Source organism: Coturnix japonica, chromosome 19 (assembly GCF_001577835.2).
Source record: "Coturnix japonica isolate 7356 chromosome 19, Coturnix japonica 2.1, whole genome shotgun sequence".
Lineage (NCBI taxonomy): Eukaryota > Metazoa > Chordata > Aves > Galliformes > Phasianidae > Coturnix > Coturnix japonica.
In genome coordinates this window covers 8175560-8192472 of record NC_029534.1, presented here as the reverse complement: position 1 = coordinate 8192472, position 16913 = coordinate 8175560, and the positions used below count along the sequence as shown (strand labels likewise).

Sequence of the window (16913 nt, the reverse complement as noted above, 5' to 3'; positions counted from 1 at the left end):
ACGCATTTGAGCAGCTCTGTCACTTGGCTGCTGCACTGCAGGTACTCTTTCATAAGAAGCACCATTATGAAAAATGCTGAAGTGGGCACTTCGTGCACACTGAACAAGAAGCTGTGTACAACACAATGACCAAAGCTGCTAAGCAAGTTTCACCAACCGACTTTTAGCAATGAGACAGAGTGAATGCAACAGCACACAAAGACTTCAGGAAGAAGTTGGTGGGTCTGTAACCTTCCTGCCAAAAAACACATTTCCGCTTTCCCTCCCTTGCTGTTCCCCATACAGGTAACAGGCCTATTTTAAACTTCAGACTCTTAGATAATAAACAAATAAAATGCTCAGCTTATGTCATTCACGTCTACTTATCCATCGCAGCAGATCAGCAGTTCATTTATAAACCTATCCGGGCTTCATGCTGTTTCAAAACTGCAGCTGAGAGCTGTACGTGCAGCACCTTGCTGCTGGATTCCACACACCAGATGCTGTCCATCACAGTGCTGCACTGTGAGCTGTTAGGACAGCAGCACTCCCTAATTAGCTTAACACCTTCCCTAATAGCTATTTCAGAAACAATTCAGCTGAAAGCCAATAGCACATGTTCCATCCTTTCAGACAAGGGAAGCAAACAGTTCACATATCCTTGTCTCTCATATCACCTCCTGACAGGTAAGAGACAACTGCTCTTCACAGATGCATCTTCTTCACTACAAGGCAGGAGTACAGAATATAAAGTAATGAAACCTCACTTAACCCATGACAATTTTATATATATATGAAATAATACATTGACATGATCAGAAGAAGTGCCCTCTAGAGGGCAATGCTGCAATAAATTTAAGTGCCAGAAAGAAAAAAAGGAGGCTCATAATGGCTGATCTCTGTACTTCAGTACGAACATAGCAACGATGTGATAAACACTACTGAGGAGAGCAGCACAGGCACCGCCTCCCCAGTAGCACACAGCAGGACACAAGGTGTGAGCTGCCAGAAACTGCTCTCAGTATTACAACTGCAGTAAAATCACAGTAGTAAAAACAAAGGGTTCTTGTATTGTGAACTGTGTCTCAGCACCAAACGCAGTAACAATGGCACAATAACTCTGGTAAAAAAAAAATAAATACACCAATATTTTGTCACCGCCTTGAGGGGATGCACCTATAGTACACACCTAACAGCAGCTAGGATGCACTGTAGTCCTGGATCCACCATCCAGCTAACAAATGCATTTCTGTCCTTCAGTAAAGGAACCCTCAACCCTCCCTCCCCAACTGCTGTCCCACTCCAGCTCCCTCTGACAGCAGTCCCTTCCCACGTGCTCCCAACACAAGCTATGCTGCAGCTTTATGGGCTCCTGACAGTGACAGCTCTGCCCACCTTCCCCTGCCCATTACGTCACTCTGGATGCTGAGTGAGAAGCAGCTTCCTAATGCCTGGGCACACTTTCCTCTGCCCACAGCTGCTGTAATTGCACAAGAACTCCAGTGGTCACGCACATTCCTGCAATAGCAATGTGAAGGTATGCTAACATCATCCCACATCTCAGCAGCTAGTCCAGACACAAACAGGCATGGGAATTTGATTTCCAAAGTCTAAAATAATTCAAACAGAGACAGAAGAATTCACGGAGATATGTAGAGGTTGGATTCCTGCTCCTCAGCCCTCACCCTGCCCCATTCACCCACAGGACCACTCAGACACCCCCCCCCCACACACACACACTCTTTGCTGCTCCAGAGAAAAAGGCAAAGTCTGAGTGCTTCACCAACACCTGCACTTCTACAGACCCTGGGGAGCGGTACAGCATTACCAAAGGCTTTCAGAAGTGGGCTCCTCTCATTCTATCTGAGCTACAGACATCCAGTACTTGCAGGAAATCCACCACAAGGTGCCTGCCATTTTTATTCCATCAGTAGCAATGTAAGGTCACAGCACTCAAGGTTTAAGTTCTACGAAATGCCAATAGACCACTGCGCACATCTTTTACCATTCAAAGCTGGCAAGGAACTTGAAGAAAAACTTTCTGAAACACTAGAAAAGCTGTTTTTTGTTTCCCGTTAGTGAATAATATGAACTACCAGCCATGGGAAGCCAAGCTGACATCTGGCTTTCTTCGGAAGCTGAAATGCAGTGACAGTGCTTTAACATTGCTGCCTTGTGAAGGGCTTGTCCTTTTGGTGGTACTGGAACACCCTGACACGGAAAGGGAAATCACCTGGCAGTCAGTGCAACTGAATATTAATACATGCAAAATCTTTTTATGAAAAGTTCCAAATTCCAGCATGCTGTAAATGCAGTAACACGGCCTAGTCACAACTCTGCCAAAGTAACAGTAAGAGGTAAATCAGAGCTTGTTTGCCACCAGGTGAGTTTTATTACCAGCTGGAGCAAACACCTGAAGGCCTCCACCCCCAGATTCACCCCCATACAGCTTCCAAGTGACAGATGCTTCATCTGCTCAACCTCAGAATCCAGAGGAAGTCTTGAATGCAGCATTAATTCACATTTTTTCACCAACTTACTGCTCAATCACAGTATTTCTCTGTAAATTTGAGAGACCAAAGAAAAAACAAACTGCAAAGTCTACTGAACACAATTCAGAAAGCAGTGCATCCTCAGACTTTTTCATCTGAAGGCAAAAGCAGCATATCAAGGTACTGCCATGGGAATGTACTTCTTCCTTGCCTTAGCTGAGCCCTAAGCATGACATGGCTCTGTAGCAGCACAATGATGCAGACTTGATATAAAAATAGATGGTGCTGATATCTGCAAGTACCAGAAGTACACTGTACAAGGAAAGAGATCATACTTATTTTTTCAGAAGTTACCACCTTGATGGAAACGCACCTGCTTCAGAAACAGAGAATGGACAAATGCTGTCCATGTGCACTGCCTCTTCCCTTGGCAGCGAGGGCTCTGTGATGTACGCAACTCAGTGGAGCAACACTAACCAGTCCTTCTCCCCCTAACAAGGGTTGTAGTCACTGCTGTGTTACACACATGCTAACAGCCCTGGTAATGAGGGAAAAAAAACATTCAACAGAGAAATCTTTGGAAAAACCTACTTGCATCTTGCCTGACATCAGTGATTGGTAGCATCAATAATTTGCTGTGAATAAGATGGTGTCAAGACAGAGCCAGATCTTTCTCAAAAGAAAATTTCTTTTTTATTTGTTCTGTATTATTCAGTATAGGGAAAAGAAGACTGAGCCTACTAAAGCTATCCATGGAGTAATAACTACTAATTAAATGCAAAACAGGATGTGCCTCCTATTAATAACCCGACCTGTACTGCAAAAGTTCCACTTCCTAACTTAAGAACCTTTTGATTCCATATTGATAGTCCGTATATAAAAAAAACAAACAAACATTGAGAAAAAAAAACACTTTTAAGCAAAGGATTGTCACAAACCCCTCACTTTGTGACAAATCCAGTCATTAAATAACAAATCGTGGCCTGTAGTATGATCTATTTTACAAAGGCACAAAGACTAAACAGAATTGTTGAAGCAGACCTGAAGACTTCATTTTTTAAATGAAAACCAGTCCAATTCAATTCCTGAAATAGTGTTTCTGGACTTTTACTGACCCCTGCCATTAAATACTGCATAGATTAATTACTTCTCAAGCTGTGTTATTTTCCTTGTTTCACCTAAATACTTTGTTATATTGTTGTTACATCTTTGCTTAGCAATCCTAATAGCTCAGTGCTACATCTTTTATCTAAAGGTCTTTTCAGTGTCACAAGGCACCACTCACTCTCCCAAAGTAAAGCATGCATTTAACTATGACAATACTGGAGTTGCTGGACGGGAGCTTCACTGCCGCTGTGTGCAGGCAGAGGGCTCAGGAAGCCCTTCCATTCCATGCAATTCATAAATGCATTGCATGACACATGTACAGTTATCAAACTGTGAAACTACAACCAATCTTATCATCTTCCTGTTACTGCATCAGCAAGGCCAGTTCAAAGCTCTCCATTGCCTTTCCTTTCCTTCCAGCAACCACAACAAAGCAGTGCAATGCCTCAACTACCTAACAGTGCCCATTTCTGCTCTTCAGAACAATTTATAGTAAAAGTTACTCCATATTGAGATACGATCCACCTACACTACAGGTTAGCAACGAGGAAAAGCAAATGTTTAACTCAGAAACAACAAACATAGCAGTATAAATAATAGATAGGCAAATAGCAAATAACTGCTCTCCAACCCACCTTTTACTCCGGGTGTACACTTGCTTTGCTACACTCAGTGGAGCCTCTGAGGTATGATGAAGACCCAGCCCAATGGTGGGCCCAGCCACCCCACCGGACAGCACAGCTCCCACACAGTGCCAAGCTTTGTGAGATCCCATGCAGACCTTAACTGGTGGCAGACGGGCAGGCAGCAGAAAAGCTAACCCAAGTTCATCCCAAACCAACATTCCTTGCATATATTTGTAACCAGGTTTGTTATAAGACTTCTCAGCATAGCAGCAAAGAGTAACACAGAGAGAAACCTATTATAAGGCCTTTTTAACATTCAGAAGGGCAATTTCACAAGCTCCTGCCATGGCCAAAGTCCCTCTGAGAACCCAGACCAGAGCTCCCACCATCACAACCCCATTCCCACGACAACAGCCAGCCTCAACCCCTGAACTCCAGGCTTAGTGTCCTTACCAGGCTGATAATTCAACTGCCGAAACCCATAAAAATATTGCTTATTAGCTACAAAAAACAATAAGCCTTAACACGTTCATAAACACTTCCATCTCCTGTAATTCCCATGTGCACATTCACCCCTATTGTATGTTATGGATTCTCTCCCATCCACTTCTGAATCTGTCCAAGTCAAAGCATGCAGATCAGTCCCAGCACCGCTTGAGCACCATGCCCCAGCCAGCCTTACTGTTGTCTGCCATACAGCAACAGCCGCTGCTGCCCCTGCTGGGACTGCACATCATGGGACATGTGTCCACAACTTCAAAATAAACTGAATTTCTGTGGCTTTGATGACCACTGCTTAAGCTCTGTGAACAGACTTCCCCACAGAAACACAAGTTATATATACCAAACACATAACTGTAGCTCATTATATCTGAAATTAAAAGAGCTAGATAAAATTAATCACGGAGAGAATGTACCATCAGATACAAAGCAGGCCAACACTTTTCCAACTCACAGCAGTGGCACCACGCACTGCTGGGCCTCACAAACAGATTTCATTTCCCCTGCAGTCTGCAGAATTCTAGTATCCAAACAAGCTCATAGATAGATATCTATCTATATATCTTTAAGCAATCTACACAGATTTCCTCGAGGGAGACAGACCTTCAGTCACACTCCCAGTGTCAGGCTAAGCATGCCACGCAGTAAGCACTGCTGGGCAGGAAGGGCACACAAGTCTCTGTGAACAACCACGTGAGATCATGACTGCATTATGAAATCAATTACAGAGTTTCAGATTATTCCTATTTAAATGATTGCACATTAAAACTTCAACATGGAGCACAAGTCATAACACATGGTAAAACTTCGACCTGCTCTGATGTCCAGTGCCCAGCTCTCATGCCGCCCCTGCTGTCCTCAGGAGGTGTTCTGCTCTATCCCAGAGGAAACGCCTCACCTTTTCTCCTCAGTTTCTTACTGCATCTGAACTGCTGCTTTGTGCCATTCACTTCCTCTCTTTGGGTAATCCTTCAATCCCAGTGAAAGGCAAATCACAGAGGAGCAGTGGAGATCAGAACCACCAAAAGACTAATTTACTTAATATCATCAGATATAGATTCCATTATTCTTCCAAGTTGGGACCACCCCTCTGTGCACGAATGCAGCAGCCACTCTCCTCGCAAAGTCACTTGTTACAGGTCCCACTTCGGATCTCCATATAATTTTTCAACAGTGTATCTTGTTTCAAAACACACTAACCAGAGGTGTTAAGTGCTTATTTGTATTTGCTGGCCATTAGTTACAATCCCTTCAGAGAGTACTGGACTAACAGCAGTTGGATCCCTCCGGATTACAGGGCCGGACTCCATGGAACACAGGCAATTCTTTTTAATCTGGATTAATTCTGACTGATTTTTTTTTTCTAAAACAAAAAAAGCTGCCTCATGGACCCCAGCCACAGAATACTTCCCATGATAAACTCTAGAAACAGATTCCACAGAAGCTGCCATTTAAAGTTGATATAACTGAGAGTGAGGTGATATCCAGACTTCTTGGGCATAAAAATTATGACCTAATAAAGGTTTCTTAGAAGTCTGTCTCCATCTCTTGATAGGAAAGGAAAACAACGTAACACAACAAGCATCCAGTTCCCTTTCTCCCCCATACCTCTCATTCCACCAGTCACAGCAGAACAGCACACATACGGTGCTATCACAGCAACCACAGAGCTGCTCTTCCAGTGTGGCAAACACACCCTATGCAGGAAACATTAGAAGCCAGCAAGGATGAGAGCAGGAAAACAAAAAAAGCAGCTCAGTTATGAGCTGGGTTCATCTTTTCTCTACTTTTCACCCTACATCTGCATGGCTAGTTCAGCATGCCGTGAAAATAATTGTAAGAAATGATTTCACAAAGTTAGGTTTGAGCTCATATTATCCCTCCATTGCAAACCTGGCATGTTGGACAGGGTGGTGATACCACTGTGTGTGCAGTGGGGGGGATGAAGACACAAAGTATTCCAATGGGCAATTCAAGCTGCTCCCAAACTTGTTTGGCTTATCTGGATGACTCCAGCAAGAAGTATTTTTCAAAATGATTTTTGTTTGGTCAAGTGATACAGACACACTTTGGGGTACGAGTACCAGAACACTCTACTGAAGCTGTTTTGTCTTAGCTGCTGAGAGAAGGCTCTACGTGCTTTGAACCACTTACAGAGCAGGCCAGCAATCGTGCACTGGATGTGAATTCTGTTCCTTTCAGTTCTCTCCCTCGCACTTCCATGAGCTACAGAATGAAGTAGCAGTCAGATGGCTCACAGGACCATACCCACATTATTAGCCACTAGTAACCTGCCTCTGATGTTGTAAATCAGGATGTTAACAAACAAATTTAATCAATTCACAAGATGAAGAACAACTAGAAGGAAACCTGAAGGCACACTCACATTAAACCTTCAGAAACAGCAAGCCACAAAATGACAAAACAATCCAAACACTCTGCAAATCACGAGAATGCTCATCCTTCAGTTTGCTGGACAAGCGAAACAAGATTCAAACATTAGTGTCATACGTACATCTTATCTATTAAATGGAAGAGCTTAAATCTGTCACGATGCTGGTGCCAAACATGATGAAAGCAGCATTCTTCTGGAAGGCACCTGATCCTTCTCAGGGCCCATCTCCACCAGGTGCCGCTACCTGCCCCCACTGGCCACACCTGCATGCTGGGAACCCCGCATCACTGCGGCCAGGAGCCACCCCCGCTTGGGTGACATTGCCCCACATCAGCCGCTGCCAGGCTCTGCACAGTTCCTTTCCTGCTGAGACTGATCCCTGTCCCCACACTGAAGCAAAGGCAGATGGACCAGGATAGGTCCTGATCCTGCACCAGGCAGGAAACCACAGGAGCTCACACCCACCCCAGCTGCCATTTTGCTCATGTGTGTTTCTGTAATTGTGATACACTCTGGTACTGGCAAATTATCCACCACTACTGCTCAAAGTCTTCTTAGTGAAACCTATTAGTGAAAGCAAAAGAACAGATCCAAGGTTTAGTTACAAACATGGCCTGCATGATGTCAGAGTTCTGTTCCCAGCCTCATGACCAAGGTGGATCCTGGGCCCATTGCCCCCTCCAAAGCTTTCCTGCTCCAGATTCTGCTTGCTGCCTACAAACCCAGTGCGTGAGAACCCCCATCTACCACCACTGCTGATTTAATAGTCACCATCTGCTTCAAAACATACACTCATGTTAATGACATCATCCTCTTAACACATTGCAAAGAGGCTAGCACTTAAATAAACCAAATTGTTTATCAGATGTTTTCTTGACAGCCCACCAAAAACGTCACAGGTGGATTAAAAACAAGACCAACTGCCAACACCTTCTATAAGGAAGAAACATTCATTTATCTACATGCGAACAGCCTGGATGTTTCCAACCAATATTCCTCTAGACTACAGAGGGATACACGTAACACCTCTGTTTTAGCATTAAACTACCTCCTTGCAGAAAAACAAGGCAACCAATGAAAGCAGAAGCATGCAAGGGTTGGGGGAGGTTAGATTTGTGTAATTAAGCCAACAGAACTTAGATTTGTACAGAACAATTTAAATTGATACAAGAGGGAAGGTCACCTCAGTCATGAAGGCTGCTGCTATCTCAGATGTGAACCAGCACAGCATCACACCACAGAACCTGTTACCTTAGCCCTGCCTGGAAGCAGGCCTGCCAGATGACTCACCAAGCACTGGAGAAGAAGAGGTGCTTCAGAAAAGCCTACCTACAAACTCACTGAACAGGGACCTACTTAACAACAGATCTGAGAAAATTACAGGACAGACTCTGCTGCTGCAGCACCACCTACAAACCACAAGCACAATGGGCTGTCCTGTAACTGGAAATATCTTCTCAAGACTGCAGCAGCTAGTTACTGGTCACAAATACCAGGTGGCTCTTCCAAAACCATTGGAATCACAACCCCAAACATGTATTTATAGTATCTGCTTTAACACAGTTCTAACCTAGAAGTCCATAAGCAGTCAAATCAAACTACCAGGCTTTCTAAGAAACAATACTAATAAGGAAGAAGTGGCTAACACACTTCTCAATCTATCAACTAGCCAGCACCTTAGAAATCATATCTATATACACATAGATATAATATTATATATATATATATATACACACACACACATATATATATAAAACTATGCATGCATAAGTGCACTTGCTACTGTTTAGTATGCCCATGCTGTGCACACACACCTCGCTTTGAAGAGGGCTGTACCCTCACAGTTGTGATGCAAAGGACAAGAGCTTGAGACAAACACACTACTTTGTAGAGAAACATCTCCTTGAAATTTCTGTCACAGCCCATGGCAGCACGAAGTGATACCACAGTCCACCCTCGGGGAAAACAGCCACAAGCAAGGCTAAGTCACATCTGTTTAATTCCCCAGAGTGTACATGAGGTGAATCTGTACAGGCTCAGAGGCCTGCCCCAACAAGCATAAAGAGAAAGTCCTTCTCTAAAAAGCTAAACAAGATGTACACACCTGTAGGAGGTAATCCTGCAGCATCTAGCAAGTACCAAAATAAAACTAGATCTAAGTTACTCCTTTCACAATGAAAACAACCTGCAGGCTAAAAAGCCCTGTTCAGATATACAGCAGAAGGTAAAACAATTCTGCTTCTTTCAAATGCTTCTGGTGCATGATACTCATCAGTGGGTTACTACACATTGCTGGAATGAAGAACACGGTTCTAAGATAGTTATAATGTACATGTACAACAGGCACATAACTTAAGCTATGGGCACCGCAGTAAAGCTGACATAACACAGCTACAGTTCCAGTTCGGCCGCTGCATTTTCAGTAACGGCACAGACCGTTCAGGGACACACACCTGTTAGTTCACACAGCAACTACTGTACGAATGTGGAAGAAATAACCTGATGGACTTAAAACTAGTCAAGTTCCTACCAGTCAATTAGTCAAGATTCCTTATTAGTGTAAATGCCTATTTTTAGAAGCATGAGCTGAGGCATAACCTACTCTGCCAAGCACAGCTCAGAAGTAACATCAGTCATTAATGAACATCTTTGCTCACAATACCCAAAAGCCACCGGGTAAGTTCTTCTGTGATAGGTACAATCTTAAAAAATTAAAAATCAGAAACAGGAGAATAAAGAGACCACTTTTTAGACATGACAGAACTCACCGTGTCTCTATAATAAACCTGACAAGAAATCCAGGAGCATTTTGACTAACACACACGGCTCTGACACATGGAAAGACCTTCAATTGCCATCACAAGTTACGCACTAGGCTGGGAAACAAAAAAACCCACTCTATGTGAAATCCAAAATCGTTATTTGTTGCTAATAACAACTGATTGTTATTGTCACTTGGTTCATGTATTTAGACATAAGCAGCTTTTATTTTCAGGCTAACAACTATTCCAGTGTTCACTTGGAAGAAATTTTAACAGCCCTCCCACAGCCTTTGCCATCTGTTTGGGAGGCTGCTCAGGGGGCCACAGGAGCAGGGGAACCCAAATGAAACAGAACTGGTCGAGGGGGGCCCTCTCTTTGTGCTACAGTAGTTCCAACCTTCCCTGTTCATGAACACCAGAATGAGCCTCAGAGGGCTGTGTACAAACATACACATACAGCACAGTACAGAGCTACAGAGAAGCAGGGGTTCTACAGCTCCTTTCCCATAATACTTTACAAGAGGGTACAAATTACAATTAGCCCCAGAGGAAGCTTGTTACAGAGGTCTTGAACAAAGACAAAGTTTGGGTACCGGGTATGACAGTCAGCAGAATAATTCAGTAATAGCCCCCATTGCTGGTGAGATGGATAGGCATAAAACTAGACAGCAGGTAAAGAACACAACCCAAGCGCTGAAGGTTGGGTGGAGCATAGGAAGCAGCACAGGGAACAGACTCAGCCATCCAAGACAGACCTTGCATAGAGTCATACAGGTATGCATTAATGCCATCTTCTTTTGTAGAAGAGAAATTAACATGTTACTGCCATATGAGACAGTAACTTCAATCATTTCAAGGACAAAAATCAGCCAAAGTTATAAGCAGGTAAGAGTTCTATTGGATTTTTCATTATTCTTACCTTGGCTTCATTCGTAGACGCAGGCATTTAATGAACACATACGTTAACTTCTGTAACATATTCTCCTCTAAGTAAATGAACTTAAAAAAGCAACTATACAATAATTTTTTTATTTTGAGCAAATTAATACACAGAGCAGTGTTATCTGCAGCCCCTACCATCAAGAACTGACAGACCCAAGAAAAACAAAATCTCAACTTGCTTCATAATCATTTGTTCTCAGCGCTGTACTTGCTCCAAACAACACTGAATTCAGAAGCAAACACCAATAGTTATATCTCAAATAGCAGGAACTTAGAAAGCGGGCACCTTTCTAGGTGCTTCATCTGTTCCCTTTTGTATTCCCCAAATCCTTTTGTTCTAATGCCTTTCCTACACAACTTTAAGTCTCAGCATTACTACCTCCCTCATGATGCAGAAGCATGCACACAGTAAGGCTCTTACAAAGCCATCTCACTGAAAAGGGCTTCAAAAATCTTGAGTTGTTATTTTCTACGAACTTGGGACATGACAAAGGGAAAGGCAGCATAATTACATCTGTATGCTAATAGGAGTTGCCTGCCCTACTATGTGCAGCAAAGCAAGCAGGGATGCTTCATTTTTGCTTCCACCCAAGACCCAACCCACCTAAGAAGTTATACGAATAATAGCACTAAGCAACACAGGGGTTCTCCATAACTCCTGGAATCTTCTGTGTAAAATATCCATGCCAAACTTATAGCTCTGATCTAAAACAAAATAAAATAAATTCAACAAGTGAACATCTAAGTTGATCTACTGAAGTGGATAACAGACAAAACAACTGGTTTTGAAACGGTGACTGGTCACTTCTCACTGTCACATACATCAAGATCCACCCTGCAGAAAAATCAGCCTCCAAACAGAATGTGAGGTTTGTGTTGCTGCATTGTTAGATTCTTCCCTAAAGAAGAAACCTCATTGTTCCATCCATTAGTATTCGTCCACCCCAGCAAAACGCAAGAGAAAAAAAAAAATAAAATCAAAAAGCCATGAAAGGGTAATCGAGCCATTTCGCAGCTCTGCCTCCTTACTCCACCCAGTCTCTCCTCAGCTCAATGGCTGCACACAGCATCCATAAACACGCTCAAATTAGAAGAAACACACAAAAACGAGAACCCTGAGAACAAGAAAAATTTGCAACACGCCTGTTTGAAGATATTTTCTTTGTTTAGCTCCCTAACGTAATTTCTCTATTTAATAAAATGACTGGAAGGACAGATAGCATTGCGATAGCAGACCCTCCCTCTTCCAAAATCCAGCTGAATGCTGCACAGTCTTTTATGAAATGATTATCACTGAACGTAGACTCTTTAGCACCCCCCCCTCCCCACCTCCTAGTACTGTATGAACAATACTGTCACACAACCATATCCTTAAAGGGGTCTCCACATAAAAACAGAATTCAGCCAGGTCCATACACCCGAACATTTACTTAGAATAAAATAGTGCCTATTCAAGATTTTTTATATAGCATCAGTAACCTTCCCCCATCCCCTGCTTGGGGAATTAACTGTGAATTGACCTGCAAGGACCAAGCCCTCTGCTGCAGCACTGCCAGCAGGGAAACATTACCAGTGAGACTATCGCAAAGAAAGGGGAGGTAACACACTGCTACCGCTATTAAAGGTCAAGATGAAATGCATCCACCTTTAAGGAAAAAAAAAAGTCAATTAAAAACCTCACACCCCCCTTAGAACGGAGTAACCCTGAACTTCATAAGGCACCACTCCCACCCCAGAGCCGCCAGCAGCCCGGTATATAACCTCCTGCCCGAACAAAAACTGGAAAGGGGTGACAAACGGAGCCATGGAGCAAAACCGACCGCCAGGAAAAGGCTTCGGAGGAACCGCACGTCCCTGGGCAGCGGTGTGACCCCAGGAAGGAGAGACCGGCCTTCCCTCCCCCCGTTCTGCTGCAGCTGGCACCGAAGGGCTGAACCACCTCCTGCCGACGCTTCCCGCTCCGTCGCCGCAGGGAAACGGTGGATACGAAGGATTCCTACGGCAGCGCTGCCCCTGCCCTGCGCCCCGGCCCTGTTTTGTCCCCGTGCCGTAGCCGGGGCCGCCTCCCAACAGCGCCTGTTTTGCCCTCCACAGGGACGGGAGGCGGAACGGGACGAAAGCCACCGGCAACGTTGCAGAGGCCGCTCCGCATCCCCCGGCGCACACGCACCGGGCTCCCCGCCCCAGAGCGTCCGCCCGAGATTCCGCCGGGCCCGCCGCCCCTCCTGGGATCCTGCTAAGTCACCGGGAACAACGGAGCGGCCTAGAGGCGGACAGAACGCCGGGCCCGCCGCTCCAATCCGCTGCCCCCGCCCCACCCGCGCCGCGTTGCGGCCCTCCCGCCCCTCCCCGCGTTCCTGCTAAGTCACCGGCGGAGGGGAACGCCGGGCCGAGCGGCGGAGAGCGGCGGGGCGAGAGGCTAAAACGAAGCAGAGGAGCCGCTCCCGGCCCAGAGCCCCACCGCGGAGAAGCGACCACCGCCCGCCACCTCCCGGCCCACCGCCTCCCCTGGTCCCTCCTCACCAACGGGCGCGGCCGCCATTTTGAGAACGAGCTGGAGAGAAGGAGGGAGGGGGCAGCGAGGGAGAGGAGGGCGGGGAGGAGGGGAGCGGCCGCGCGGCCGCCGGGCCTGCACCGCTCGGGACGGCCTCCGCGGGGCGGCAGCGACGGGCGGACACACGGATGAAGGAAGGGAGGGAGGAAGAGAGAACGGAGAAGAGCCGCAGCCCCGGCCTTACCCGAGCCGCCGCTGCCGCCGTTTCGCTGTGCTCCGTGAGGCCGGCACCGCCCGCCTCTCCCATCCACGGGCGCAGCGCGGCGGAGGGGTCCCAGAGGCGCTGGGCGCTGCTCCGTTCCGCTCCACGCTCTGTCAGTGCCGCCCGGCCGCCAGGAGAGAGGGAGGGAGCGGCGCGGCCCGCCGCGCTACTGCGCATGTGCGGGGCGGGGGGCGGGGACAGCAGCCCGCCGCCATCTTGGAAAGCTGAAGTGCAGGACGCAAGTCCCGGCGTGCTCCGCGCGAACCGGTTCCCGGCGTGCTCCGCGCGCGCCCCGCTGCGGCCCGTGCCGGGGTGGGACCGGGGGGGGGGGGAAGGGCCCGTCCGCGTCCCAGCACCCGGCGAGAGCCGTGATTCCTCTGAGCGTTTGCTGTTGTGCTTCACACACTGTAGCTGCTCATCAGCCCGCCATCCCTCACACCTCTCACCACAGATACTGCAGATCTTCGTCTGTATCTCAACAGAGGGTAAAAACGTGTTAGCCTTCAAAATAACGCCACAAATGTCAATGAAGAGAGTAAGGCAGCTGGTAGGGCTAGGAAGGGAAAGAAGACGTGGAGAAGATTGTGTATCGTGTGTATCCTTACTCCCAGGAGGGGAGTAAACTCTTGGAAAGGGCTGACAATAGCAGGACATGGGAAATGGTTTTAAGTTAAAAGAGGGAAGATTTAGTTTGGATGTTAGGGGGAAGTTCTTCACTAGGAGAGTGGTGAGGCCCTGGAACAGGCTGCCCAGGGAGGTTGTGGATGCCCCGTCCTTGGAGGTGTTCAAGGCCAGGTTGGACGGGGCCATGGGCAACCTGATCTAGTAAAGGTGTATGTTTGGTGGCCCTGCCAGGCAGGGGGGTTGGAACTACATGATCCTTGAGGTCCCTTCCAACCCGGGTCATTCTGTGATTCTGTGTGTATGTGTGAACATGGTGTGGCACCCTGTGGCACAGTGCAGCTCTGTGCTGACCCACCTGTGGGGCTGCTGAGGACAGGCCTGCACTGAGCTGCTGCTGGTGTCTGTGTCTGTGTCTGTGTCTGTGTCTGTGCCGTAGCGCCGTGCTGTGCAGCACAGCCATGGCATGTCCTGGCCTGTGTAGCATCTCCTGAGACAGCGATGTTTTCAGTGAGTAACCCAGCCCCACAGCCTGGAGTTCCAGGCTGGAAGGAAGTGTGCATGTCTTTGATGGCCTTTACCTCCGTGTGAGTGCAGATCTGGCAGCTGACAGAAGAGGTACAGAACCCCAGAGGAATCACCTGCCACCTCCCTCAATTGCTACTCACCAGTACAGAGTTACACAGCTGTGTGTATCACAAACCAAATTCTACTCCCAGTTTTTTGATTATGCAGACCTTATGGTCTAAAGTGTTTTGTCTGTCTAATAGTGAGAACTGTCCCTCACTTTGCAAAATGTCCTGTGTTTGGTGAATGAGAGGTGAGCTGGCAATAGACCCAACGAGTAGAACTGCTTAATTGCAGTAAATCCAGGTGCAAAACAAAAAGAACTCTGCTGTTACAGGAAATTGTTACATATGCATCGCTATCAAAGACCAGTGACCAAAGTCACCTCTAATGTTGGGTGGCAAAGCAATGTAATACAAGATTTAATATGGGCCATAAAGTTTTCTGAAGTGCCTATTTAGGAAAATGAGAATTTTAACATACAAATTATCCAACTAGTGAAAAAAAAACATATATATATAGAGAGAGAGAGAGAGAGAGATAGATATATATATATATCCCAAAACTTCAGGAAACTTCAAGGGAAATTTTCATTTAAAAAAGCTGCTTCTCTTGCAAGTAACAACTGAGATTATGAATGTGGATGAATCTTTGCAGACTAGGGTGCTGGAAAATGCTTTGCCAGCTTTGTTGTTGACCTGCAGCATGTGGTCAGTCACTTTCATTTATGTTGCTACTTTACAGCAATAGGCTACAGAAACCCAGTGCATAGTGTGGAACTGCAGATGCACCCAGGACCAAGTTTGACTAGGAAACATGGGAAACGCAGTTTATAAGAACTGTAATTCCATGATCCTTACTATCTCTCAAGTAAATGGGGAAAATATTATGTCCAATTGAAAATCATTATTCCTCGTATTCTGAATCCTAAGGATTATTATTAGTCATTGTTCAATTGTAACCACTTAAATTGTTCTCAGGCAATTAAAATACTTTTCATTTTTAAATGTGCTAAGTAAATTTTCTTATCTCTTAAGGGGTAAGTGGTGTATGGTCATTGGCTCATTTTTTTGACATATGATTGTAAGTGGAAATTACTGAGAGCCTTCCACTCATGCTGTATGGTGACGTATTAGTGTTTTTCACATTCAAGTTAATAATCATAGAATCATAGAAAGTTTTGGGTTGGACAGGACCTTTAAGATCATCCAGTTCCAACCCCCTGCTATGTGCAGAGACACTTCCCTCTAGACCAGGTTGCTCACAGCCTCATCCAGCCTGGCCCTGAAAGCTTCCAGGGAGGGGCATCCACAATCTCACTGGGTGACCTGTTCCAATAATGTATGAACATCTTCTCATTTATGTTCTTGTACATCTAACTTGCATCCTAGAGTCCTGTGGACCGCTGCTCACAGCCCCCCAGGGCCCCGCAGTTCATCCTTTTTTCCATTCCTGTTTGCTAGCACTTTGGCTATCATAATATGCTGGGAGGCCATGAAGAAGCCTTGCTGAAGTCAAAATAAGCATCATGCAGGGCTCTTGCCATGTCCATAGGGTTGGTTGTCATGCTGCAGAGCATTGGGCTGTGCAGGTGCATTAAGTGCACCGTGCCCTGGGTGCTCCCAGCCATCTCCTTGTTCTGTGTACCTGAGTGTGGCCTCCAGGAGGTTTTGTTCCAGAGCCTTCCAGGAACTGAGATATTGCCCAGCTAGTTTGTAGCTCTCTAGAAGTGGCCATCAACTGCAGCCAGTGAGCAGGATATCTGCAAAAACAGCCTGAAATTTAGGGTAAGACTTTGAAATAGTATGCCAGAATTATATTTGTGTTATTTCAGTCTGTTCGCAAAGCAAGCTAAACTGCCTTGAAATTTCCCAAAATTATAATGTATCAGGTATTTTGGGATGCATATTCTAGGTGATAATTAGTATTTACTCATGAAATTTAATTAATTTTACAGACTGATGAATTTTCCCAGTGCTTTTAGGAAATAGATATTTTTTTCTCTTCTACAGCTGCCCTCCCCTGTACTACCATCACTTGATATTGGGATGAAAAAAATCCCAGCTCTCAGGACAGCTAAACTATATAGTCTCAGAGCAGAAATGTTCTTGATAATTTCCTTGATTGCTACAGTGCGTCTTGGTGATGGAAAGGATGCACTCTCA

The 16913-nt window shown here is 45.8% G+C and overlaps 1 protein-coding gene across 2 annotated transcripts in view; it reads right to left on the bottom strand.

Moving 5' to 3' along the window:
• PAFAH1B1 (platelet activating factor acetylhydrolase 1b regulatory subunit 1) overlaps positions 1 to 13726 on the bottom strand; it is a 30226-nt gene extending 16500 nt beyond the window's left edge. The window contains exon 1 of one of the 2 annotated variants that reach the window (XM_015881153.2): positions 13543 to 13726. The gene's annotated coding sequence lies outside the window, so the exon portion shown is untranslated. Of the gene's footprint in view, positions 1 to 13327; positions 13453 to 13542 lie in introns of those variants that run through there. The other variant, XM_015881154.2, reaches the window with a different exon arrangement.
• Positions 13727 to 16913: the final 3187 nt, after the last annotated feature.